At 40.0% G+C, this 27,055-nt stretch overlaps 1 long non-coding RNA gene across 1 annotated transcript in view; it reads left to right on the top strand.

Moving 5' to 3' along the window:
- The window catches only part of LOC143927050 (uncharacterized), a 65,920-nt gene extending 56,257 nt beyond the window's left edge, over positions 1–9,663 (top strand). The window contains exon 3 of the long non-coding RNA XR_013262228.1: positions 9,319–9,663. This is a non-coding gene — a long non-coding RNA (uncharacterized LOC143927050). The remainder of the gene's footprint in view (positions 1–9,318) is intronic.
- Positions 9,664–27,055: the final 17,392 nt, after the last annotated feature.

Here is a 27,055-nt window from a genome sequence, read left to right as displayed (position 1 = left end):
AGCATGCTCAGTTGTGTTGGCACCTAATTGTACAGAGACAGGGAATGTATCTCTTCTCAGACTTTTAAAGATATTTCAGTGTAGAAATCACTTTTTCACACAGTTTAGCAGATTATCTTTAAACAATATACTGCATCTTTCAGTACCATTTAGGCAATTATATCACGCTCTAAACATTATTTCAATGTGTGCTACTCCAGGTTTTAGCAGAGTAATGCCTTGTACACACAGTCGGACATTCCGACAACAAAATCCGTCTGTTTTTTTTCCGACGGACTTTGTCCTAAACTGGTGTTGCATACACACGGTCGAACAAAGTTGTTGGAAAATCCGATCGTTCGGAACGTGATGACGTTCGTTACGACAGGACTACATTGAGGCTAGTAGCCAATAGCTTTGTTCTCGTAATTTGATCTGAGCATGCGTGGCATTTTATCCGATTGGAATTCTCTACAAATGATCAGAAAAAGTCAGATTGGATATTTGTGGCGGAAAATTTGAGATCCTGCTCTCAAATTTTTTCCGTCTGAATTTCCGACGGAAAAAGTCCAATAGAGCCCACACACGGTCAGATTTTCCGACAATATAATCCGATCGGACCTTTTCCATCTGAATTTCCGACCGTGTGTACAAGGCATAAGGGTTTGGGTGTTATTTGTTTTCACGGAACTATAGTAAATTAGATTTTGGGAATATTTTCTTTACCAGCACTATAGTGGATACATTTTTAGCACTAATTAGCGCCTCAGTATAGTAAATGACCCCCTTAGTGTAGTATAAAAGTTTTGGTATTTAAATAAATAAATAAATGAATGAAGTAAATAATACATATTTTGCATAGAGGTCTATACATCAGACCACAAATGGGGACAACTAGGGAGGAAAGAGGGATTTGGTTTCAAATGGTTGGCGTGTATGAAGCCTCAACACATTTTAACCAGTATGCACATATGTAAAGGCCATACCTTTGCAAATCTGACCACCCTTAATAGAAAAAGCCATACACATATCTGTCTCAAAAAAGAAGTCATTATACAATGAGATTATATGTGGCATTAAAGAGGAAGTAAACCCTTCCAAACAACTTGGACCTATAGGTAAGCCTAGATTAAGGCTTACCTGTAGGTCCAAGCAATATCTCCTAAACCTATATGGTTTAGGAGATATTTGCCCGAAAATGGGCACTGCTGTCTACGGCGCATGCGCCGTAGACAGCGGCGCGCATGCGCACTAAATGCGGCAAATCCAAGAATGGATTTGCCAAATTTGTCGACTCCCGTGCGCATGCGCGGGAGTGACGTCATCGCGGCTTCGCCGTATGACAGCGGCGGAGCTGCGAGGCGCGACTCCCGTGCGCATGCGCGGGAGTGACGTCATCGCGGTTGCGCCGCTGTGATTCGTCGGAGCTGCGAGACGCCACAAGCAACATGGATGCGGCGGACTACAGGGGACAGCGGCGACTTCGCTGGCTCCTGTGTCAGGTAAGTGACACATAATGAGCTACTATGCGATGCATAGTAGTCCATTATGCTTTACCTTTGCAGGGAAAAAAAGAGGAAGTAAACCCATCAGGGTTTACTTCCTCTTTAATATAAAAAGTAAACTGTTCTAAAAGCTATTAAGTTGCCTGTGTAAAACAGTATTGGTGATGTTTGATGTTTGAATATCTGTTTGACACTACATACAATGCTTAGTCATAGACTTTATAATTATAGGCTGTATATAGCATGAAAAGCTTTAAATATTCCTGTTGTTTTCTTTTTGTTTTTTGTTTTGTGCTTTTTGCTTGACTTTTAATGGCAGTAATACCTCTTTATGCCTTTATTTACTTTTTTGCACTAGTGTACTGTGACTAACTAAAGAAAGGCTGCTCCAAACTACGGAAAAAAGTGCTAAATACTGTGCTGTCTAGAGAGGGAGCTGCCAGCACCGCAAATGACAATTGCAAATAGTAAAAGTGATGGTGCAGCACTGCACCATCACTTTTGCACTGCCGTAAACTAAAGAAACTAGAGAGGTTATGTATTTGTTATAGGAATGATGCTTACTTGTGGTTGGAGCTTCTGACCATTTAGATGAAGATAACTGGCACCATTAGTGGTTGGGGGCTCTTGCTATTGCATGGGGAGATTTTCCAACCTAATAAACCATCTATCTAAGAGTAGACCAAATATTTTTCTCTGTTATAGAACAAAGGAAAAGATAATGGTACCATGTGTGTGCTTTCATTCTAAACAACAACCAAAAAGTATTAGGATAATATTGTACTTTTGGGAAACTGAAGAGCTCAAGAAACGAGCACGGTTTCAAGACATGTGAAGCCCATTGTGTCTTCTGAATAAATAGCTGTTTGTTTTACCATGTTCTTTCTCAGAGTGATTCCTGTATGGGAGGATCTGATTTAATTATATCCACCTGAGCAAATCTTAGTGATCTAATAAGGGAGCTGCAATCATTTATCCCTTTGGAAGAAGGCAAGCCTTAGAGAGTATCTTAAGCTCATATTGTAGGGAATGCCTAAAATTTGACCTCTGGTAAAATCACTGAACCAACCCAACAAGCAGAAAATGACATTTATAGGGGCTATCCATACACCAACAGTGTGTAGAACTCCTCCAGGTTGCCATATTGCATTAAACGTTTGAAAGTTATAAAAAATTACAGTGGCTGAAGATTTAAATAGCTAAGTATAACTTAGGGTACAAACTTTTTTTAAGTTTTGGATAGTGTGGAGAGGGATTCGTACACTGTTTACTGTTATCATGGAAAGTGAAGTTAAAACAAAGTCCCAAATTTTGGGTTGAGATCAGAACAGTAATAGAGGGGAAATCTTCTAATGGGGATACCAGCTCAGATGACCCTGGTGTCCTGCCAGGATACCCTCACTTTGGAGGGATTTCCTCTCACTTCCTATGTTGGCTATGGGAAATGAAGTGAAATTAAATCTCCTCTATAGGACACATTTTTAAACCCTCCCAAAATAAAAAAAAGTTACAGTTTAAACTTAGTAGCTTGTATAACAATTGTATATATAATACTATTTTTTTAACAAATGTGGAGTTTTTAACCCTCTATTTTATGAAGAGGTGGTGATGAGTCAATCCATTGGATTTGCCAATCTACCCAGTTTAAACATGACATTTTTTACCATGTTGTGGAATGGTCAGGGTGATTTAAGTGAAATAAATTTTACTGCAAATTTACTGATTTGTAAGCTCTAAATTTCGCTGATTAAGCTGCTTAGGCAACATTGTTTTTATTATTTAGAGGTGTGTTTTTTTGTGGGGTATCATAAATGTATTTAGGGTCATTTTTATGTTTTTGGTTGTCAATTGCGTACTGTCACTTAAAAAGTTTTATTGTACCCTTTTCACTGTCTGTTTTTTCCTTTGGAGAAAAAAATCAAATAATAAGGTATTTTTTTGGCACAGGAATATATCCAGGAAAGTTGAAAGGTGCATCCCTAGTCATCATGAACTATGTATACCATTGCAACCTAAAAAAAAATAAAATAAAAAAAAGATCTTAGATTTCCTTCCCTGTTGACTCCAATGCACTCATCTGCAATGATAAAACGTCTAACTTTCACCAAAATGTTTGAAAATGTAACTCAGTTTTGCTTATTACTTGGAATGAATATTCTTTAATAGTTCACTTCTATGGTTCTCCCCACCTGTGCGCTATATGAACACAGATGCCTCACCTATCCTCACTAATCTGAGGTTAGATATGGTGTGACATATGGTTTTATTGATGAGCTGTGTCATCATATAACTCCTATCTTGGGGTTGTCCACTTGACTTTGAAGAAGTGAACTTTCCAAGGAATCGAGGACCTTTTATCAGTTCACAGAGTAGATGAGTTCACCTGGCAAAGTAACATGTTATCTTGAGGAATAACATCCATTTTGTTGCAAAATATGAAATATGTATATGAATATAGGAAAGAATTAATGGGTAAATAAATACTTGAACCAAAGATAAGAAACACTGGATTAGAACATACCACATAATGAAAACACAAAGGTCTATATTGAATGACAGAAGAAGGAGATGTAACAAATGTAAGGGTCTTCAAATCTGTTCTGGTTTATTGTAAAGCCGCAAAAAAAAAGAAAAAAGAATAGCGTGGCATTCTTCTCAGATATTTCACATGCCAGACCGTTTATTATCCATTTTGGACTATTGTGGGAACCGGATGGATCCCTACTGAGACTTTTTTTACAGACTCACCAGGACCAACTCTGGCACGTACAATAAAAAGACCTCCCACTTACTTTGGTTAAAAAAGTGACTATTTTGATAACCAATTATAAAAAGAGCACTGTACACGTAAACATATGATATGCTTTAGAAATCATTTCAGAAAATATAAGCTTAGTATTATATCTACATCCTTTTATGGGTTTAGGCTATTGGAAAAAAAAAAAAAAAAAAAAACATTAAATGAAAATAACATTAACTTTAATGTGCTAATAATATGAGTAGCAGTGTCCTATAACCATGAGGGAGGAGAAAAAAAAGGTTGCACGTTTGGGACAAATTTTACTGTTTTAGACATCAAATTTAAATTTCTTTTGAGATTATGTAAATCAGTTCTGTTAAACTCAAAGCACCATCTCTTTCTCACACTGACGTACAGATTTATATTATAATATGTTTTCAATACCGTTTTTGTTTGCAAAGTGTGTTCTGTGTTTTGTTTTTTTTCCCTTAAAATCCAAAGAATTATAAATATACCAGAAACCCTTTTTAATTTTAAGCTGAAAGATTACTATAAGTGTGCTTTCAACATAATGATTTCAGGAAAGGGAGCTCTCCAATTGCTAAGCAGTATAAAATACTGTCCGTCTGTTGCATTAAAACAGGATTTTATTCCATCTATGAACTTGAGCATCTCAAATAAATAAAAGAAAATTGTGAAAGTAGACCTTTGTATATTCTATGACATTTCATTTTTTACTTTTGTTTTATTTTTTTGGATCTTTACTAAAAAGAAAATATTCAGAACAACAGCTGATACATGCCACTGAGACAGCACTGTACGCATTCAATAAAGGTCTTGTGAAAAGGAAAAAAAAAAAAAAAAAGATTGTGGATTATGAGATTATGATATGGCTCTGTTTCTACAAAATCAAACTAGTCTGGTGTCTCCTTCAACACATTCCAATATATTTTCACAATTTTTCAGATGGTCCAAATACATTTTCATGACATTCAAAAAATACAAGTTGAATAAAAAATAATTCATAATTAAAAAAAAAAAAATGAAAATAAAAGAAAGTTTATAATAGACTTTTTGAATTGTTTTCCATAAGCTTTGCTCAGTGATAGACATTTATAAATATATCATGGTTAAACTGAATGTAGCCTAATAGGGTTCATGACATTTTCAGATATGGTTAATAACACAAACCTAATTTACTGTTTTTTTTTTTTCATTTTAATTTGAGTCAGCTTTCATGCACTAAACTATATATTTCCACTCTTTGTTAGCAAACCAAGCCGCTGGTGTATTTTTTTTTAGCTTTATATTAGCTTGCAAATTATTTTATTGCTTATGTGGCTGATTTGATTTTTTCTGAACAACTGGTAATAATTATATGGATTATATGGAAAGATATTATTTCCTTCCTTGCAATGTCTGTCTGTTCTGAAATTAGTACATTTGAATACAATGCTATTTTTTCATATGACTAATACCATATGGAACACTTATTGTATGTTTGCTTATGTCTGCTTTAAAAATTGAAAGAATAGTAGTGTTCCTGGCTAAAATTTTGTGGAGCACCCATGTGGATATTAACACAGTTTATGGTAATCTGCCATAAAAATGACCAGTTTTTCCAGCACGATATTGTTGTGTGAAGTGTGTGAAGTATTCGTTTATATATCGAACATTTGTGGTAAGTTCATATTTTATTACTACAATATAAATCAGTTTTTCTTTTGTCAGTAATGAAAATGTACATTTAGAATAAAGTATAACCTTGGCATCTCAATAATACTCTATTTATTTCTCTACGCTGTGCACCTTAAAAACAACAGGCTCAAAATGTACAGTATAGGAAATATTCTACATTTGCTAAAGAAAAAGTAACGCTTGTATTGTATAATTGCTACACAAGCTAAAAATAAATAAAAAACATACTTTTAATTAAACATCCTAATTGTATTCCATACACACTCCCAGACCTCTGCACAGAGCCTACATTTAGAGTTCAGGGGACCAAAGGGATCTTGGGGAATCTTCTGTCTGTATCACAATATTGGTGGTGTTACTAGTTATACTAGTGTTTAATTATCCAATTAGTTGGAGAAATAGCATGATAAAACCTAAATTAATTTGTATGTTAACCTTTACAATTTCCAATAGAATGGGCCCATAAATATATACTTCTACTGTCACATTAGGCACCCGTGCTGAGCAGCTATGTTTGTTACAATACATGTGCTTATTGCTCATCTACATGTACTGTGGATACATAAATTGGGTAATCCTCAGATTATAAAAGATGTCAGCTGGCAAAATCAACCTGTGAAAGGACAGATTAAGGGGCAGATTAAAGCTTTATTTAACATGAACACAGTTTTCGGTTCACTTTCTATGGTGTTTAATGTTTTTACTTCAGTTGCAATATTACAACGTCCAAAAAATGGCAGAGATATAGTTGGAACAATCTATGTAGACAATGCGATGTTGCAAAGGCTCACCTAGAAGGCACTTTGTATAATTTGGAACACCGTCATGCCTTCATAATCCAATTTAATTTATAATATTGTTGTTGTGTTCCATGGCAGCTGCTGGTTTCATTCCAGCATCCAGGTTTTTCTTGATTTACACTCTTCCTGTCCACCTGCAGAGTGAGATCCTAGGACCCGCACATCAGAACAAGAACTGCTTTATGTAGACAAGTGGCAGCCTCCGCCTGGATCCTGACAGGGCACGTTTCCAACACATTTCACTCTGGAGCTTACTCATTGGAGATGGAGTCTCCAGTTGGAGGGGGGCAGTTTATATGCATCATCAGCCATCACTATGTGGGTAATGAGGTATCAGGTGTGTGAGATAGCATATCAGGCTGGTCATGGAGATTATCATTAGGAAGGTCTATGGGCAAAGCAACTACAGAAAATATATTTGCTTGACTGGCCAGCCTCCAGTTTAGTCTGTGGGTGGATAACGTAAAGTGCAAAGTGGTGGTGTAGTTAAGATATATAATATAAAATACTTTACCCCCCCCCTTCTTCCCCCATTAAAGATCCAAAAGCTTTACTAGTATGCAGGGTGACTTATGTACTTATGCAGGCACAGCCTGTGGGTGGAGACCAAACCTGTTTTAAGCCTGCCAAGTCCTTAGTGCTTGCGATAGTGTTTGTGACATATGCTTCAAGCTCCCTGTTTGCCTGCCTTATTTCCATGCCTTGACTTTTGCATTCCCCTGATGCCAGCCTTGTCAGCTAGTTTTGATTTCTTTCTTATTGATCTTGGATTGAACTTTGGACTACTCTCTGAACTTTGCATGCCTCTTGACCACAGATTTGATCCTGACTATTCTGCCGGTCTGTCAATAAAAAGTAGCTGTTTACTGTGTTTAGCTTGTGTCTGCCTCGGTATGGTAGCCAGGTACTATAGCAGACCTGGCACAACCAAGTACTGGTAGACCTACTTGCCTTATGGGAAAGGGGGATGCTTTAGGTGAAGGACACAGAGCCAATTATAGTGCCTGATCAGCAATGCTAGGGGTAGGTGTGATACTAGCCCTACAGAAGGGCACTTGTATTTACGAAAGTGAACAGATTGTCTAAGTTACCAGATCTAGCAGGTGCAGAGGCCAGGGGATGATTGAACTAGGATCCAGGGGGGCAGTTATCCTCTTCTCTTATACTAATAGGATGTGTTCAGCTGGTGGCCCTGAGCAGGGAGGCTTCACTAGACATCAAAGGGGGTTGTGCAGCCAGTGGCATAGTCTGGGTGTTGTAAAGCTACCTGCGACCTGTTCAAACATGTGAATACATAGTCTGAAATAAAAAAGTGGGTCTGAAATTTCATGTGACCAAAAGCCAATGGCTACAAAGGAAGCTGATACTGGAAGAAGATGTAAAAATGTATGTCACAATAAACCACGTTCTTTAGGAACGCCCATCTTACACTTTGTCCAACAAAAAAATCTGTACCATAGCACAATGTGCATAGTTCATAGTTGCCTTTAGCTCAGGGAATTCTTTCCCTACCATGAAAGGGCCATTTGGTTGTATTTGGCTCCAAAGCCAAAAGTTTCTAGGCTTTCCCTGCCAAGGACACCATAAAAAGATACAGGAAGAACCAATCAGGTAAGTGCTCCCAAGACCAGCCTATACCCACCAATTCTTGCTGGCAGAGACCATTCCATTTTGACAATGGGATATTGAACCAGCAGGTACTTTATATAAAACTAGCTATATGCATACTAAATTGGATAAATCTATGCGGTTCCCTGCACCGCATAGTGTGAACCAGGGCTAATACATCAAAAACATGGATCTAATTCCGAACAAATTTTCTTTCTAAAATCAGATATTTTCGGAGGTTTGTGATCCGCTGGTGCCACCATTGATTTAGAAATTTGACCAACTAAGCCTTCAATTTCACCTCATGTTGTTATAGAAAAGAATTTTCCTGGCTGGGAATCTTCTTTTCTTTCCAGGAATTTCCTTTTTTTTTGCACTCATGCATATTTCTTTTTCGATTATATGTCTCACACAATTCTCCCATTGTTGATTAGAAATGTGTTTTTCCAAAAATGTCCAACATGCTTGATGACTCAAATTCGATGACCGAACAAAAATTGGGTGTTGCTGCAGTCCACTAATGGTGTGAAAATGTAACAAAAAATCTTAGTTAAGACTTTTGAACGAAAATTCTTTTGAAATTGAACTCATGTATGGATTAAAGGCTAAGTATCTCTAGCTTGTCCTTGGTGGAGGTTTCCATTCACTTTTATTTACAATTTTCAATGAAGACAATCACTTACTTAATTACATTTAAAAAAACAAACAATGTATTGGAGCCTATATTCACATCACCTCTGGACATTTATTTCTTGTGGAGGTTTCTTTCATGCTCCTGCTTCACGCCTTGGGTCCCAGTACCTCAGACAGATGCCTTGAGCGGCACTTTTGTTGCAATCTCACTGCTTCATATTTAGCTCATATGTAAGTACCCTAGGGAAGAGGCTTTCTCTTCCCTTTGGCTAGTAGTCATTCTTGTCATGTACCCTGACTAGATTGTATTATACAATATTATTTTCTACTTTATATATTTCTGTTTTTTTCACAGATATTTAATGCATTTTCCCCTGAAGTGTTGAATAAATCCACGAAACGCGTAGGGATTATTGGATGCATCTCATGTTCATTGGATGATCAAGACCAGTTTATATATACAGATTTTATCTTTGCACTGTTTCTGAGGTGGTCCATGTCAGCTAGGATGGCTATTATATATTTGCCCTACAATGTATTATCTTGATGCAGTGGTCATATGTTTATTATACAATGTATCATTTATTTTTCTTGTCAGTTTCCTACATACTATGTTTATTACATGTTATCATTATGAACACAAACCTATGAATACATTTTCTCACATTGTTATTCAGCAATAAACATTGTGTTTTTTATATTGACTGTGTTTATGTTGCCGGCAGGGCCGGACTGGGACAAAAAACAGGCCTGGGCAATTTAGACTGAGCAGTCAATTTTCCAGCAATCGCCCATTCGCGAGGGTGGTTGATGACGGGATAATCACGGAGTCGGTCCTCCGCACTGTAATGTGACACTGTGATATAAAGGGGACAACACTGTAAAGGAAACTGTAATGATTACAGTCCCCCTTTACAGTGCAGTTCCCTTTTCATCACAGCCCCCCATCACAGTGCCTCTACCAATCAAAGCCCCCCATCACAGTGTCCCTTGCAGGCATGCCCCCCTCTCTATCTCCTCTGCACAGTCCTACCTTTGGCAGGGCAGAGGCAGGATTCAGCCTGTGTGTCCTCTACAGGCTCTCCCACCCCTCCAATGATGTCATCCTATCAGCAGAGTAGGGCATGGGGGGAGCTGTAGATCTGGATCCTATTAACAAACGGGTGATTACCCACTTGTTGATGTGAAAATACTCCCGCTCTCTGTGTAGATCTCTAGCTCCTCCCGCCCCCTACTCTGCTGATAGGATGATATTGTTGGAAGAGTGGGAGAGCCAGTAGAGGACACACAGGCATAGCCACATAGTATCCCCCTCTCTCAAGCACTCTGTATATCAGATCTAAGTAAGTAGATCACTCTCTCAAATAATGATGGGGTTGGCTTTAAATGCTGTGATCATCCTTTTTCATCTATAATATTTTAGGTTTTCCTATTTTTCTTTTTTCCCTCTTTCTGGGTTTTTATTCTTCGTGTTCTTTCATTTTTATCCTTTATTTATTTTTATTTCTTCTTTTTTTCCTTTTCTTTTTATTATTATTTATGTTTATGTTTATTTTTTATTATTTTTATTTTATTTTTATATTTATTAATATTTTTATTTTTTCACACTTTTATTTTTTTCTTACTTAGGTAATTTTTTTTAACTTTTTTTTTTTAAAGTAAATTTTCCAACATTTTTTCAGTTTCACCTTATCCTCTTAATTTTTCTATTTTTCCCACTAATGTCTTCCTTTTTTACTATTCTCATTTCTCTTCTTTTTTATTTTTCACTCATATTTTTCTCTTATTTTCCTCTCCTTTGTCTCTTTTTTTTTTCTCTCTTTTTCTTTATATATCCCCCCTTTTTTCTATCCGTTCTTCTTCCCCTCTTCTTCCCCCTTTCTTATCTCATTTTTGCCGCCAGTTATCTTTATTTATTTACACTTTCCTCCTGTGTCCTCTATTACTCCTCGGATTGCCTTTTCTCATTTACCTGTTTTCCTTCCTTGTGTCTCCTTTCCTTGTATACACTCTGAATTGGCTTGACTTCTCACGTTTACGTCCATTGAAAGTGAAGAAGAAAGTAATCTGCCTGGTGTCATCCGGTTTCATTTCATCATTGGCACCTGCCCTGGCAGCGCCCCGTTGCCTAGCGATCGTCGGGCGCAGCGCGCGTGCGCGTACATCGATCGCTGTTTTAATTGGATCCGACTTGGTGCCTAGCAACCACGGATCCCTGTACAGTGAGTGTATAGATCTCCGGCTCCTCCAGCCCCTGTTCTGCTGATAGATGACATCATCGGCAGGGGAGGAGAGCCTGGAGAGGGGACACAGACACAGCCGCACAGTGGGAGGTGAGCGGGGACCGCGGCCTGTGTTAACCCTCTCCAGGCCGCGTTCACCGCTTACCTCCCGCTGTGCAGCCCGGCCATCATCAGGCATCAGATCACGGCCCCAAGGTTGAGCCCAGTGGCCCCAGCCCACCAGGCAAATGCCCGGTATGCCCTATGGCCAGTCCGGGCCTGGTTGCCGGACATACCTCATATAAAGGCCCACCTTAGTTCTTTTTTGTTTCTAAATTCCAGCTATAGCCAATATAGCATTAATGTACTTCTTTTGCAAAAATAAAACAACTTTCCATTTATTCTACCCACGCTACCTCACTCTCATGTATTTTTAAAAACCCTGCTCTATTACTTCTGCCTTACTTCCTGGACAGACTTTAGGTCATGACACAGGAAGGAGTTGACCAGCTGATCTCATTAGCACACACCCTGCATCATCTACCCTCTGATGGTCAACTCCTTCCTGTGTCATGACCTAAAGTCTGTCCAGGAAGTAAGGCAGAAGTAATGGAGCAGGGTTTTTAAACACCCATGAAGACAGTGAGGTAAGAGTGAGTATAATAAATGGAAAGCTGTTTTATTTTTGTAAAAGAATTACATTAATGCCATATTGGTACATAGGGGAGCTGGGGTTTAGAAAAAAAAGGTGAACCTAGCCTTTAGGAGACTGAGATTATTGGCGATTTATTGACAGGTGCATTTGACCTGCAGTTGACCCCCTTCTGACCCACATTTGACTTATTTCTAAGCTACATCAATCTTTTCAGGCTTCTTTTGTATTCCCATATTCCATTGACTTGTATGAGATGGGAAACAGTTCTGTTGTGAACAAAATACCATTAACACGAGCCTTTACTGTGAACCACTTCATTTTCTTTCTTATTGCTCACCATTATCTACATATACACCCCATGTTTCCTAGGTGAGAAGACACCTTATGCAATCCAGCTTTTCAAGTACAGAAATGGGCTGCTTCTATTCTGTTTGATAATTTGAAATAAGTCAGCTTCACATGCACAAAGATTAGTTCAGCAACTTGGAAACCTGCCCTTTAGTGGCTTCTCCAAGAACAGTCATTTTCCAGCCTCCCAGAACATCTTCTAAGCCAAAGCTCCAGATTTTAATCATTCATATTTTTCTAAGCATTTCTCAAATTTTAATGACATTGGCTAAAAAATGGACTCATCTATCGCCATCAAAACATCTTGGCCACATCTGTGAAGTAATTATATTCACACTCGTGGAAATGGGCATTCTTGAAGTCACAGATGACCACATTTTTGTTAATAAATAAACCTAATACTAACTACCGTGCCACTAATGTTTCAGTACAACCTTCAAAAAGCCTCGTGAATATTCTTCGGACTAATTCTTTGTTAGCATACAGCTCACATATTTGTGCACTACTGATATAACATTGTACGATGGAAAGGTCACTGTCATTTATAATAAAAACAAGGGAGATTAAAGGTCAGACTTCAGTAAAATGATATCATGTTGCAGTCTCTACCAAAAGTCAAAGTATCATTTAATATACATGAATCATGAGTCAACAAATTAACCTCAGTAACAAAGGTTGTAACATGTTTTTAATGGAGGAGAAAAAAAAATTGTTCTCACATTCGTTTTTAGACATAGGCAGCAGTAATGTATCAAGAAATTAATTTGTAGTGATCATAATTACAGTAAAGAAGTGATGCAAATAGATTTTAGGCTATAATATTTTAAAGAGTAGTTTGATTGGTTGCATTTGTGTCATAGAAGGTAAAACAAAGATGAGGGAAGGGGACAGAAAGTGCTACTGCCTAAGAGTAGTATTAGTGAGAGGACCAGTAACAATATTGGAAAGGTAAGTACTGCACTCATATATAAATGGACAGACATGGCGTATCAATAGGTGTTTTATTATGGCATCTAGGAGTGACGGTTTCCTGGATTTTCAATGAATATAAAATGATAAGGAAAAGGAGGAGAGAGCACCAAGATCTAAGTGTAGTATGTAGCAGTGGCGGCTGGAAGGCAGGGGTTTAGAGGCCTTACTGTGAGGAGGAAGATGACACGGAGAACTGCTGCTCCTCGCTCCAGGAGAATTCAGGAAGAGCCGGAGCTTCTCCTCTCGGCCGAACTGGAAGTGCGTTCTTAGACTCCCTGGCCAATCTGGTCTCAGGACCTGCTTCCTGAATGGGCGGAGGAGAATCAGTAAGACAATAGAGAATATTAATTTGCTATTGTCACACAACTGGGTGGGCTCAGGGCACAGTACTCTGTGCCCTGAGTCCACCTTTTTTTCCATCCTCAGGCTCTGATCACATGCTTCAAAAAAATAAAAACCCCATTGAAATCAATGAGTCCAGAACCCTGCAAGTAGATTAGGGGCCAGGCGCATGGATTAGGGGAGGGTAGCACCCCTGCGCCCCTTATGGACGGGCCGCCACTGGTATGTAGGCAGCTAGAGTTTATGCTACCCCAGCCGGGAGGGCTATTGTTAGTTATGCTTCCTGTTCTTTCTTGGTGGGCTTTCCTGGGTCCAACCCAATGATCCTGTGCTGTGTAAGAATGTGACAGGGGTCCAAGAGGTTACTGAAAGTATGTGGTTGCTGCTTTTGCCAGTCTCCGTCCTGTCGGCCTGCTGAATATGCTGAGACTGGAGAGACAGTTAAAGTGATATTAAAGGGTTGTTTTTTTTATTTTTAGTTAATAAGTTATACTTACCTGCTCTGTATAATGGTTTTACACAGATCAGCCACCATGATCTTTGTCTCTGGTCTCCCACTTACGCCCCTGGCTCCTCCCCTTTGATCAGTGCCCCCATAGCAAGCTGCTTGCTATGGGGGCACTGGTGCATGCTCACTCCTGAACCCTGCTCAATATGCCCATAAGACACAGCGCTGCAGCTCGGCCCCACTCCTCATTGGTTCACTGGCTGTGATTAACAGCAGTGGGAACCAATGGCTCCCACTGCTGTGTCTTCCAATGAGGAGACTGTCAAGGCTCCCTTGCACACCCCTGGATTGAAAGGGGGCTCAGGTAAGTATTATCAGGGCTGTGGGAGGAGTAGCACATAGAAGGTTTTTTCACCATCATGCATACAATAAAAAACCTTCAGCCTTTACAGCCACTTTAATACACATCTGCACTCAGGATCCTGTTATAGCCTGGAGGAACTGTTGGGATTTGCAGTCCACTCAGAAGATGCCAATCCTGGATACTATCTCCATGGACTATTTTATGTGCAGGTATGCTGGGGCAGCCAGAAGAGTGAGTTAGGGACTAGGGACGTTAGGAAAAGACTGTTGCCAATGTTATTTGGAATGACCACGTTTTTCAGTAAAGCACATTGCAGTATCAAGATAACGTTACAAGAGTTAATACACTGTGAAGATACAAGTGTTTACAGAGGGTAACAAAGGTTTCTCTAGAAGCCTGTCATAAGCATGTACATCTAAGAGATTTGAGAGCCTCTTGCAGGAGGAGTTGTTGTTGGCATGTTCTCCATGAGCAGGTCCATTTCCCATAATAACAGGAGCAGATCAGCAACACAGAGGTTCCCAACCTATACACAAGTATGAAAGAGGAAGAGTTAAGTGAAGTGCGTGCATGGAATCAGAACTAGGTGCACAGCGAGGCTCCATACTGTTACTGGGTGTAATGCCCCGTACACACGAGAGGGATTAAGTCTGACAGACCTCCAAAGGAGTTCCGCCGGAGTTCCGCCGGAGTTCCGACGGAGTTCTGGCGGACTTTTCGACCGAACGGACTTGACCACACACCATCACACCAAACTCCGACGGAGTCGAACGTGATGACGTACGACTGGATTCGACGTAGGAAGTTCCTAGACAGTAGCCAATAGCTGCCCTAGCGTCGGTTTTAGTCCGTCGGAGTAGCACACACACGAGCGGATTTTTCAAAGGGGACCGGGTCCGGCGGAGTTCCGTCGGGAAAATTTAAAGCATGCTTCATTTCTAAAGTCCGTCAGACTTTAGCTTCGCTAAAGTCCGTTGCAGCCCACACACGATCGGATAGTCCGCCGGACTCAGTCCGTCGGAGTTTGGATGTCGAAAAGTCCGCTCGTGTGTACGGGGCATTAGGGAGTAGTAAAACACTGGACAGGAGGAAAGGGGAAGTGCTCTGCGTGTCCCTACTAAATGCATCAGTGACTATGGTGGTGTATATTACATTGAGAGGGTTTATTAGAGATCAGTTGTCTGTTCAAGTAAAGGTACCCCATGTGTAAGGTTGTGATCCTATCCAAAGTGCCTTGCGTAGCCCAGAAGAACCCCCCCCCCCCCCCCCCCCGGGCAAGCCAAAGTAAAAGAGGTCATGCCAGTACTATATAGAATAACATCAGCAAATGCCAACCTGATGGATTCTCCAATGGAGATACAAAATGGAAAAGCAAAAAAAAAGAAAAAACCTCTATTTAAATGTAGTATTAAAGAGAAGGACGTATGGACAGCATAAAGGTAGGTAGGTATTGCATTCACATAAAGATAAATGCTTATAGTATGTCAATAGGTATTCTACTGCAGCATCAACTGGTGGTTAAACACATTTTTTTTATTTTATAAATTTTTTATACAAACTTTCTAACAGTACTAAACTGAGAGCTGTCTGTTCTCTCCCTTTCTCTTTTTTTATCGTTCCATACTTATTGGAGGATTTAAGAAGCCTTTACCTGCGTTTGCTGTCATCGATTTAATATTTACTGAAAAGCTGGATTCATTCATATAATTCAAGAAGTCACCACCGGGGGATGCGGCTATAGAATATTGACATTCCGTAACCATTTACCTTAATGTGAGTGCAATACCTAACGTTATATTGTTCACAAGTTATTCTCTTTATTACTACACTTAGATAGAGGTGTTTTTTTTTGCTTTTTTGCTTTTTTTCTATCTCATATCCATTGGAGAATCTGTAAAACTGCCATTTGCTGATGTTATTATATAGTACTTACTGACATGCTGTGCCCATCTATTCATGCGATACCTGCCTCTTTTACTTTGCTACCAATTTCCACATTACTACTACGCTTAGATATTTGTGCTCTCATCTCCTTTTCCTTCTTGTTTTATATTTGTTGGAAATCCATAAAACCACACTTGTAGATGCCATCATAGTGTACCTATTGATACACTGGGGTTGCTTTACTTTAACTGGAGAGTGCAAAATTGGGCGCAGTTCTGCTTAGAAACTAACCAGCTTCCATTTTTTTTGTCAAAGCTTTACCATTTGTCGAGCACGCTATAGGCAAATGACGGCAACAGTGTGGTCATCCAGTTCTGGGGGACACTGCTGAACATGGATTGAGGTAACAGCTGCTCTTTACCATGGGATCAGCTGTGTCACGGTGTCAACAGAAGCCGGTTACCGGCTCTTTTCACCGCTCCTTCTCATGCTGCCAACGTGTAGAGGAGAGGATAAAAAAGCAGATGATCAGCTTCTGCAAAAGTGTTGCCAATCTATGTTCACCACTGCAACCAAACTGTGCCCACCACTGCTGATAATCAGTGCCCATCACTGCTGTAAATCAGTGCCCGCCAGTGACTCCTCATCAATGTCACATATCAGTGACCATCAGTGTCACCTACCAGTGCCAATCAGTGCTGCCTACCAGTGTCAATCAGTGCTGCCCATCAGTGCCACATATCAGTGCTCATCAGTGTCACCTACCAGTGCCCATCAGTGCTGTCCACCAGTGCCTATCAGTGCTGACCATCAGTGCCGCATATCAGTGCTCATCAGTGCCACCTATCTGTGCAGCCTCATCAGTGCCTCTTCATCAGTGCCCACTAGTGCCAATTCATCAGTGCCCATCAATGTCGTCTCATCAGTGCCACCTCATCAGTGCTCATAAGTGCAACCTATCATTGCCCATGAGTGTTGCCTCCTCAGCGCACATCAGTGAAGGAGACAAATTACCTGTTTGCAAAATTGTATAACAAACTAAGAAAATTTTATTTTTTTTCAGAATTTTTGGTATTTATTTATTTATTTTGCAAAAAAAATAAAAAACCCAATGGTGATTAAATGCCACCAAAACAAAGCTCTATTTGCGTGAAAAAAAATCATAAAAATGTAGTTTGGGTACAGTGTTGTTTGACCGGGCAATTGTCATTCAAATTGGGATAGCGCTGGAAACGGAAAATTGGACTGGTCATGAAGGGGTGAAAGTGTCCAGTGGGCAAGTGGTTAATTGAACAAACTGAAGTTAGAAGCTGATTGGATACCATGCACAGCTGCACCAGATTCTGAGTGTTCTCGTTTTTGTAAATCTCCCCCAGAATATCTGTCTGTTTGTAGGTGAGTGCAATACTTACCTTTTCAATATTGTTACTGGTCCCACCAATACTATGCTTAGACAGTGGTGCTTTTTCTCCCCTTCCCCCATATTTGTTTTACATGAACTGGGGAGAGGATTCCAGAGCTCGCACAAAGGGACTACTGATGCTGTAAAAGTGTAATTCCCCTTAGGCCCCTTTCACACGGGGCGGATCAGTAATGATCCGCCCCGTGATGATCCGCTCGCTCAGCGGGGATCGCTCCATTGTCCCCGCTGAGCCGACGGCGGATAGGGCGGTCTCTGCACACTGTGCAGGGACTGCCCTGTCAGCTCTCCGCTCTCCTCTATGGGGATCGGATGAGCATGGACCGTCTGTCCGTGTTCATCCGATTCGCTCTGCAGACGGATAGAAAAATAGGATTTTCCTCTGTCTGCAGAATCGGACAGTAGCGGAGGTGGACAATAGCAGGTGTCTGCGGATGTTCCTCCGCAGACACCCGCTATCCCATAGGGATGTATGTATGTCCGTATTTCATCCGCAAACAGATGGATGAAATACGGACATAATGTCCGCATGTGTGAAAGGGGCCTAAGAGATGCTGTTTTATACAGTCATTATCTAGAGGTTTTCTTGTCATCTTCCTTTTTCACCAGTGGAGGGATGTTCTCCTGGCTGTGCTCTTCTTTGCACTGGGTTACAAGTAGATACTCTTCTTGAGGTTATATATGTATTCATATTTCTTCACTTTGTTTCACAGAGTTTTTTTACTTTATATGAGAAGTGTAAGGATCTGGAAGGATCTGTGCAGACTAAGCTAGGATGGAAGAGGATTCACAGAGCCTATTCATAGGAAATATCTGGTTTTCCTTCAAGCCCCTGATGGCTAGATTGGGTTTGCATGAGTACTCATCCTTGGAATGGCTTTGTTGTTGCCAGTAGAGGCCAAAGTGACAATCATTAGGCAAGTTCATGGCAAATAACAGGCAACAGGTTTTATCCAACAGCTTGGGGTTTGTGCCAAAGGGCTAAACAGATACAAGGGTAGGGAAAGGTGTCAAAGATCATTTTTAGGAAATAACCAGAGTCAAGCATCAAAACCCAATCTGAGAAAGCAAACACATCCTTTCAACTTAAGCTTAAAAACGTGTAGCTGGAGTTATGATTTCCAGGGCACAGTATGCCCAGGTATTACACAAACTTAACACCAAACCTCCTGCTTCCCCTATAAAATAAGAAACAGTTGTAAGAAACAGATTTTATTATTCCCCTTGACATTACCCCCAGTCCCATAAAATGCTTGCAGGAGAAGTTACTGGGAGATCTGTGTATATTGATCTAAGCACACCCCCAGAACTACATTTCCCGAAATTGTCTTTACACACAAAGAGAGGGCAGGTTCTAAAGGCAGCAGCATTGTTTTGCTAGGGAAGACATCAATGTATGATTGTTGAAAGGGACAGAGAGGGGCAGGAGCCCAAACAGGAAGTTATTAATGGATATTTTTCTGTCATTGCAGCATTTTTCAATGGATAAAACATGAAGCTATATCACTCTATTGCAGAGTACTCAATATACTGTATTTTAAAAGGCACATCATCAGGTGTATGTGTTTTAAATGACAGTCATTGATTTACCACCAGTGAATATTTAGTGAAAGCCACATTCACTGCTTTATAAATAAGTCCCCTAGTGGACCTTTGAAATGTTACAATTTTGTTGGGAGCTTTAGGTCAATACATATTACCATTATGTACAATAAGGCCATTGATGTGCTTCTCTACATAGTCTTTGTATTTACAAAATTAAGCCTTACTTTGATTAATACTTTCTGCCATGCCGAAGATACAAAAAAATTGCTAAATATAACAAATTGTTTAATCACATTCAAATTATACTTCAAGAGAGGCATGAACAAACAGCAAATACTGTCATTTTCAAAAGTGGTTCCCATTAAATACATGTTTGTATTTGACAAACAAAAAAAAAGTGCTAATGGCCAACTACTCAAAGGACATTCCAGTTTAAAGAAACTCAGACCTGTCGCAGTCTTCTTAGATATATTAATTACATTTTACTTTGTTCTTAGTTACATAGAAGGGGGACATTGCAACTAAATGAAGGAATTCAGCAAATATGCAGAGTGCAGAAACACCTGCCAAACTGCCATTCTTGTTTTTGAAACATTGTTCTACACTGAAGGGTAAACATTGTTCAAACGGTGAAATCAATATCTGCCAAAAATGACAAATGAAGTGACCATAAACTGTTGAATTGTATGTTTAAAATTCGTTTCTCTCACATTCCATTCCATTGAGACGTATTTTTTGGTGGTACCAACAGGTCCAAGATAGTTTAAAAGTGTTTCCTACTCTTTTCCAAGTATCTTTCGGACAATCACATAAAGCTGCAGGGTATTCTTTTTCTTCTGCTTTTCTCTGGGCTAGCCATTCTTCATTTGCAGAGCTGTACTGTATATTATTACACCATGCAGGACAGTGTGTAATGGGTTCCCAATGCAAAGCATGCTCAGTACGTCCTCAGTCTAAAACTGTCTAGTGGTGGAAAAAGGTTCACTGAGTGGGACATCACCGAAGTATATGAGGTGTGACAACTTAATTCCTGGAATTAAAAAATGTTTGTATAGGAGGTTTGTTATGGTGGAAAATCCAGTTATCGGGCTACAGTTCCCGTCTTTTCCTTCAAACAGATTCCTGTAACCTTTACAGTAAGTAATAATGTTGGTCGACCGTTGTACCATGTTCTACAAACTCATGGTGAACTATCCCCTTTTGATAAAAAAAAACAACAAGAAAACAACGCATCAGCATGAGTGTAAGCCCTTGTACACACGGTCGGAGATTCCGTCGGAATGTGTCCTATCGGACCGTTTTGTCGGATATTCCGACTGTGTGTAGTATGCTTCGGACTGTTTCCGTCGGAATATCCGTCGGACCAAATTTTCCAACTTGCTGGAAATATTTTCCGACAAACTGCTCCGATTGGACATACTCCGATCATGTGTAGAGAATTCGGATCGGACAAAGTGACACGCATGCTCAGATCAAATTCCTACATCAAAGCTATTGGCTACTAGCCTGAACGTAGTCCCATCGTAACGAAATTACGTCATCACGTTCTGAAAGATCGGATTTTCCGACAACTTTGTCCGGCCATGTGTATGCAACAGTTTCGGACAAAATCCGTCGGACGAAATCCGACGGATTTGGTTGTCAGAATCTCCGACCGTGTGTACAAGGGCTTAGAGGGTTTACACTCTGTCCATGTTTGCACCCATATTTTGTGTTTTTGGATGCTCACTTCTTGCATCATCGTAGACATCTTCCCACCCCTCCTTAAACTACCTATGCCATTTAAAAAAAAAAAAAACTTGATTTCTTCATGGAATTTTCACCAAAAGCCCGTTCTAACGGAGCTAAAGTTTCACTTGCACTTTTGACCATTTTCATGCAAAATGCGTTGTTTATCTGCATCTCCAGATTCCTATCAGTAATTTTCCTCCAACAGTGCAACATGTATACATGTTATTTCTTCTACTACTCAATAAAGACTGAGTCAACGTGTCTGCAACCCAGGCGAATGCAAGTTATAACTGTTCAGAACAGGCTTGAGTTCCAATGGTTGTTTGACTCACCATTATAGTGCTACGCCATGGACAGTTAGGCAATTAAGGTAGAACTATAGGCAACACTTCGTTTTTCATTTTGGATAGAGAAAGGGAGGGTTATAACCCCTGTCAGATTGTTTTTCACCTTCTGTGTCCCATTGCAGAGATTTCCTTTTACTTCCTGTCCATAGCCAAACAGGAAGTGATGTTAAATCCTTGAAAAAGAAGGGAATTCCGTGTGGACCCCCAGGTCACCAGAACTAGTGTCCTCATTGGAAGATTTCCCCTCTATAACTTTTCTGGGGATAACCCAAAATGTGGGATTTTATTTTACTTTTAATGACAATGGTAAACAGGAAGAATAGAGAGGGTGAATCTCCTTAATGAGAGCATTTTCTAATCCCTCTCCACTCTATTAAAAAAAAAAAAAAAAGGTTTTGCCTTTAGTTATACTTTAAATGTCACACCTTGTATATTGCAGCCTAAGTTTCTTCTTTTAAAAAAATAGCAAACTATTTCAAAAATTGTCTTGAGTTGGGTTTTAATCACTTCAGCCCCGGAAGGATTTACCCCCTTCCTGATCAGAGCACTTTTTGTGATATGGCACTGCGCCACTTTAACTGACAATTGCGAGTTTGTGTGACTTTGCACACAAACAAAATGTATGTCCTTTTTTTTCCCACAAATAGAGCTTTCTTTTGGTGGTATTTGATCACCTCTGCGGTTTTTATTTTTTGTGCTATAAACAAAAAAAAGCGACAATTTAAAAAAAAAAAAGCAATATTTTTTACTTTTTACTATATTATATTATTATACTATATTTACTATATTAAATATTCCCAAAAAATATATTAAAAAGCTAATTTCTTTCTCAGTTTAGGCTGATATGTATTCTTCTACAAATTTTTAGTAAAAAAAAATATTGCAATAAGTGTATATTGATTGGTTTGCCCAAAAGTTATACAAAATACGGGATAGATATATGGCATTTTTATCATAATTTTTTTATTATTAGTAATGGCGGTGATCTGCATTTTTTATCATGACTGTGACATTATGGTGGACACATTGGACACTTTTGACACTATTTTGGTACCATTGTCATTTATACAGCGATCAGTGCTATAAAAATGCATTGATCGTTGGTTTCCTCCGGGTACTCCGGTTTCCTCCCACACTCCAAAGACATGCTGGTAGGTTAATTGGATCCTGTCTAAATTGTCCCTAGTATGTATGAATGTGAGTTAGGGACCTTAGATTGTAAGCTCCTTGAGGGTAGGGACTGATGTGAATGTACAATGTATATGTAAAGCGCTGCGTAAATTGATGGCGCTATATAAGTAACTGAAATAAATAAATGACACTGACAGGGAAGGGGTTAAACACTAGGGGACTATCAAGGGGTTAAGTGTGTCCTATGGATTGATTCTAACTGTGGGGGGGATTGTCTCATTATAACATGACAGAGATCACTGATCCAGATGAAAGTGAGCAGTAGATCTTTTTCATGTTGCTAGGCAGAACAGGAAAACGTCTTGTTTACATCTCCGGATAGGCATCTCCCCGTTCTGCCTATCCTTGACATGATCGCGGGTTCCCGGTGGACATCGAGTTTGCGGTGGACATCGAGTACACGGCGGGTGCATGCTCAACCCGCCGGCATTGCATGCACCCACAATGCTGCAATTTAAAGGGGATGTACCTGTACGCCCATTTGCCCAGCCACGCCATTGTGTTGACGTACATCGTCGTGCGCTAGTCGGCAAGGGGTTAAAGAACAACTAAAGGCAAAACTTTTTCTTTTTTCTTTTTGGATAGAGAGGAGAGATTCAGTTAAATAAAATCACAAATTTTGTGTTGTCCCTAGAGCAGGAATAGAGAGGAAATTATCCATTGGGATCACTCGTTCTGGTGACAGCCTGGGACAAGAGATGAATGGAGATCTCCCCAATGGGACACATAAGGCAAAAAAAAAAAAAAAGGGGGGGGGGGGTTATAACTCTCCCTTACTCAATGCAAATTGAAACAAAGAAAGTTTGGATTTAGTTCTCCTTTATCCTTCTCCATAGGCTCCAATATTATTAAGTTTAAGTTTGATATTTCTCATACCTGCGGCCAAATAGGTAGCATATATCATATCCTCTGGTCATGCACAAATCTTACCAGTTATTGGAATCAGGCATTTCAACTCATATCCTCCGTTACTGAGTCTTGACTATGCCCACTCCTGCCCTAGCCAACTAAACTTATGAATAGATAACTTCCTGCTCGCCTACCGTTCAGTTGTAGCTCACATTCTCCTATCAGCCAAATCAGTTATAATAAAACACTGGAGGAAAGACTTAGCCCCAAACATCTCTGAAGTTGTACCTGTGATTAAGATCACTTATGAATATGAAAGAGCTTTGTCATTAAGGTCCAATTCAAGTACAAAATACAATATGTGGATTACATGGATTACATGGCGCATCACCTACATTTACCAAAAGAGAAGAAGGAACCCCTATGGGACTTTAAGGCCACTGTAGCCACCCCCTATTCTGGCGTCTGGCCCCTTTTTGGGCGCCGGACGCCTGAATTACAATGGCTGTGGCTTTTGAAGCACCTGATTAGAGCCATATGCTCTAATAGGCGTCAAAAAAGGTGCATTGCAATCGTAAACCATTACGTTTGCAGTACACCCAGGTGTGTTAACAAAGAAAATTAATATTTGCTTTGCTAACACAGAACCACCTCTCAGCCAATCAGGAGGCCTGGATGTAATACCAGGCACCTGATTGGCTGAAGGCAAAGGTGATTACGTTGGCACCAAGGATAACAAGAAGAAGACACGCACGGAGGAGTCGGAGGACACAGCAGCCATCGCTGAGCTACCATCCCACAGCTCGCCGCCTGTCCACCTGCCTGACACACCACCATGATGGGGTAAGTGATGGGTGCCTGAATTACAGCGGCAGGGAGGTGCTTTTTAAGCACCTAATTAGAGCCATAGGCTCTAATAGGCATCAAAAAAGGTGCACTGCGAGCGCAAACCATTACGTTCGCCGTGCACCCAGGTGTGTTAGCAAAGGAAATTAATATTTCCTTTGCTAACATAGAACTGCCTCTCAGCAAATCAGGAGGCCTGGATGTAATACCAGGCACCTGATTGGCTGAAGGCAAAGGCGACTCCATTGGCGCCAAGGATAACAGGAAGAAGACACGTACAGAGGAGTCGGAGGACACAGCATCCATCACTGTGCTACCGTCCCACAGCTCGCCGCCTGTCCAGCTGCTGGACACACCACCATGATGAGGTAAGTGCTGGACAGATGGCGGTCGGGCAGGCGGGCACAGTGCTTGCATATCATGGGCACAAATGCTGCAATTAATGGAGCACAGTTGGCTGCATTTGATGGGGCACAAAGTCTGCATATGATGGGCACAGAGTCTGCATATGATGGGCAAAGAGTCTGCATATTATGGGCACAGTTGGTTGCATATTATGGGCACAGTTGGCTGCATATGATGGGCACAGATGGCTGCATATTATGGGCACAGATGGCTGCATATTATGGGCACAGGTGGCTGCATATTATGGGCACAGTTGGCTGCATATTATGAGCACAGGTGGCTGCATATGATGGGCACAGTTGGCTGCATATTATAGGCACAGTTTGAGGCATATGATGGCACATTGGCTGCATATGATGGGCACAGGTGGCCGCATTTGCTGGGCACAGTATCTGCATATTGTGGGCACAGAGGCTTCATTTGATGGCACAGTGGCTGCATATGATGGGCACATTGGCTGCATATGATGGGCACAGTGGCTGCAAATGATGGCACAGTGAGGCTGCAATTGATGTTTTTGTTTGAGTATTTTTCAGATTTTTTCAGTTTGATTGTGCCCCCCCCCCCCCCCCCCCCAAAAAAAAAGTTTTGAGCTCCAGCCGCCACTGCACAGGATTGATTCCTTCATCAGGGGGAGAATAAGCTGTTATATGTAGACCATACATGGCCTTGGTACCGCATATTCTTTTATTGTCATCTCATTCACTCTGTATGTATGTACTGTTTGTTGTTTTCTTGTTTTTTCTGTTGCAAACTTCAATAAAAATTATTGAAATAAAAAAAGTGGGATATTTCTATGAAATTTCTCAATTTTATGACAAGATTTTGGTGAAACAAAAACTCATTAAATTAGCTCATCCCTAGTTGAATATTCTTAACTGCGTCATTTTTCTACATAGACGATGGAGCATTATGGGGCTTTCACAAACTGAGTTTTAACACAAAGGAAGGCTTTTGGAGCTGTGATAGGTCCAATATTATATTTAAATAAATTGAATATTAATATTAATATTGAATATTAAATACATTGAATTTAAATATATTAAATACAATGGAGGCAGGCTTTTTGGGGCTGGTGTTGGCTCAAACTTATGAAAAAAAAAACTACTGTATATTTGTTGCAAAAAGACAAAAAGCAAACAGAAGGAGCAATTAAAAATTACATAACTTATCCATTATTTGTTTTCTGCGCGGTGTCTGTGTCTTGTCATCTCTATTAAATGGACTGAAAAAAAAAATTAAATTTGGAACCTGTGAAAGCTCTTTTTAAATTATTTTTGGGAAGGCAGGAGTGAAGGTATGATTAAAGATAGGAAGTGAAAATAATCCTTCAGCCTTAGTTGCTGAGCTCATACCTGGAAGAGATAAGGTGTGAAATGCAATCTGTGTTGGAACTGATTAAAAAGCAGATATCCAATAACTGACCCATGCCTCTGGTTGCTACAAAAATGTTCTGCATAATTACCAAAATATATATATTATTAAAGCTGTGTATAAAATAAAGCAACACTTACAAATGGAGGTCCCCAGTGGAATCCTAGTTTATTAATGTACAGAAATAGCGCCCTATATGTTGTATTAAAGTTCCCTGCTGAATTAAATACTCAGCATGCTATGTAATCTAGTTATATTTACAGGAGAGCTTTACTAAGCATTTTTAAGCATTTATAACAGCAGATCATAGCAAAAGTATTTTTCTTTAACTGCATTCCTCCCCCCTCGAAAAAACAAAACAGAAAGACAACTTACATTTCATGCGTTCCTCTTGCCTCAAACAATTTTAAACAATTGTAGGTCTGACTCTCTGGAGGAAACCTCCACTTCTTTGCAAGTTTGATACATTTTAATAAAGTAATATTTTTTTTTTTCACACCATCCTAAAGCATCCTTTGCACCCCTCTAGATGAGTACCGGGGTGTAAAAGAGATGATAGGAATGAAATTGAATAGTCTATGGCAGTGATGGCAAACCTTGGCACTCCAGATGTTTTGGAACTACATTTCCCATGATGCTTGACTACACTGCAGAGTGCATGAGCATCATAGGAAATGTAGTTCCAAAACATCTGGGGTGCTAAGGTTCGCCATCACTGGTCTATGGCCAATTTCTACTCCTGGTTTCAATTGATTCCCCTGATAATGTGATCATATGGATGCACAAAATGTGAAATCAATGAAACTATGGGTAGAAGTTTGCTGTGAAGACATTGAGATAATGCCAAATAATGCAACTATGCATTCATTAAACATGCATTACAAATGTATTTATAAATGCAACCATTGAGATGATCTGGACCAGTGGTCTCCAAACTGTGGCCCTGGGGTCGGATGAAGCCCTTCGCTTGTCTTTAGCTTTACTTTGAGGCATCATTCCTGTCATTGAGACCAATAATGGAGAAAAAGTGCCATAGCCAAAACAAGAGGTGATAGGAAATCCTCTGCAAATTACGGGTTCCCCTGGGGACTCCCAGGTCACTAGAACTAGTGTCCCCATTGGAAGATTTCCCCTTTTTCTTTTTCTTTT

The sequence above is a fragment of the Lithobates pipiens genome, unplaced genomic scaffold (assembly GCF_037356315.1).
Source record: "Lithobates pipiens isolate NorthernLeopardFrog02 unplaced genomic scaffold, aLitPip1_a1.2 Scaffold_23, whole genome shotgun sequence".
In the NCBI taxonomy this organism is placed as follows: domain Eukaryota; kingdom Metazoa; phylum Chordata; class Amphibia; order Anura; family Ranidae; genus Lithobates; species Lithobates pipiens.
This window is presented reverse-complemented; position numbering and strand designations above follow the sequence as displayed.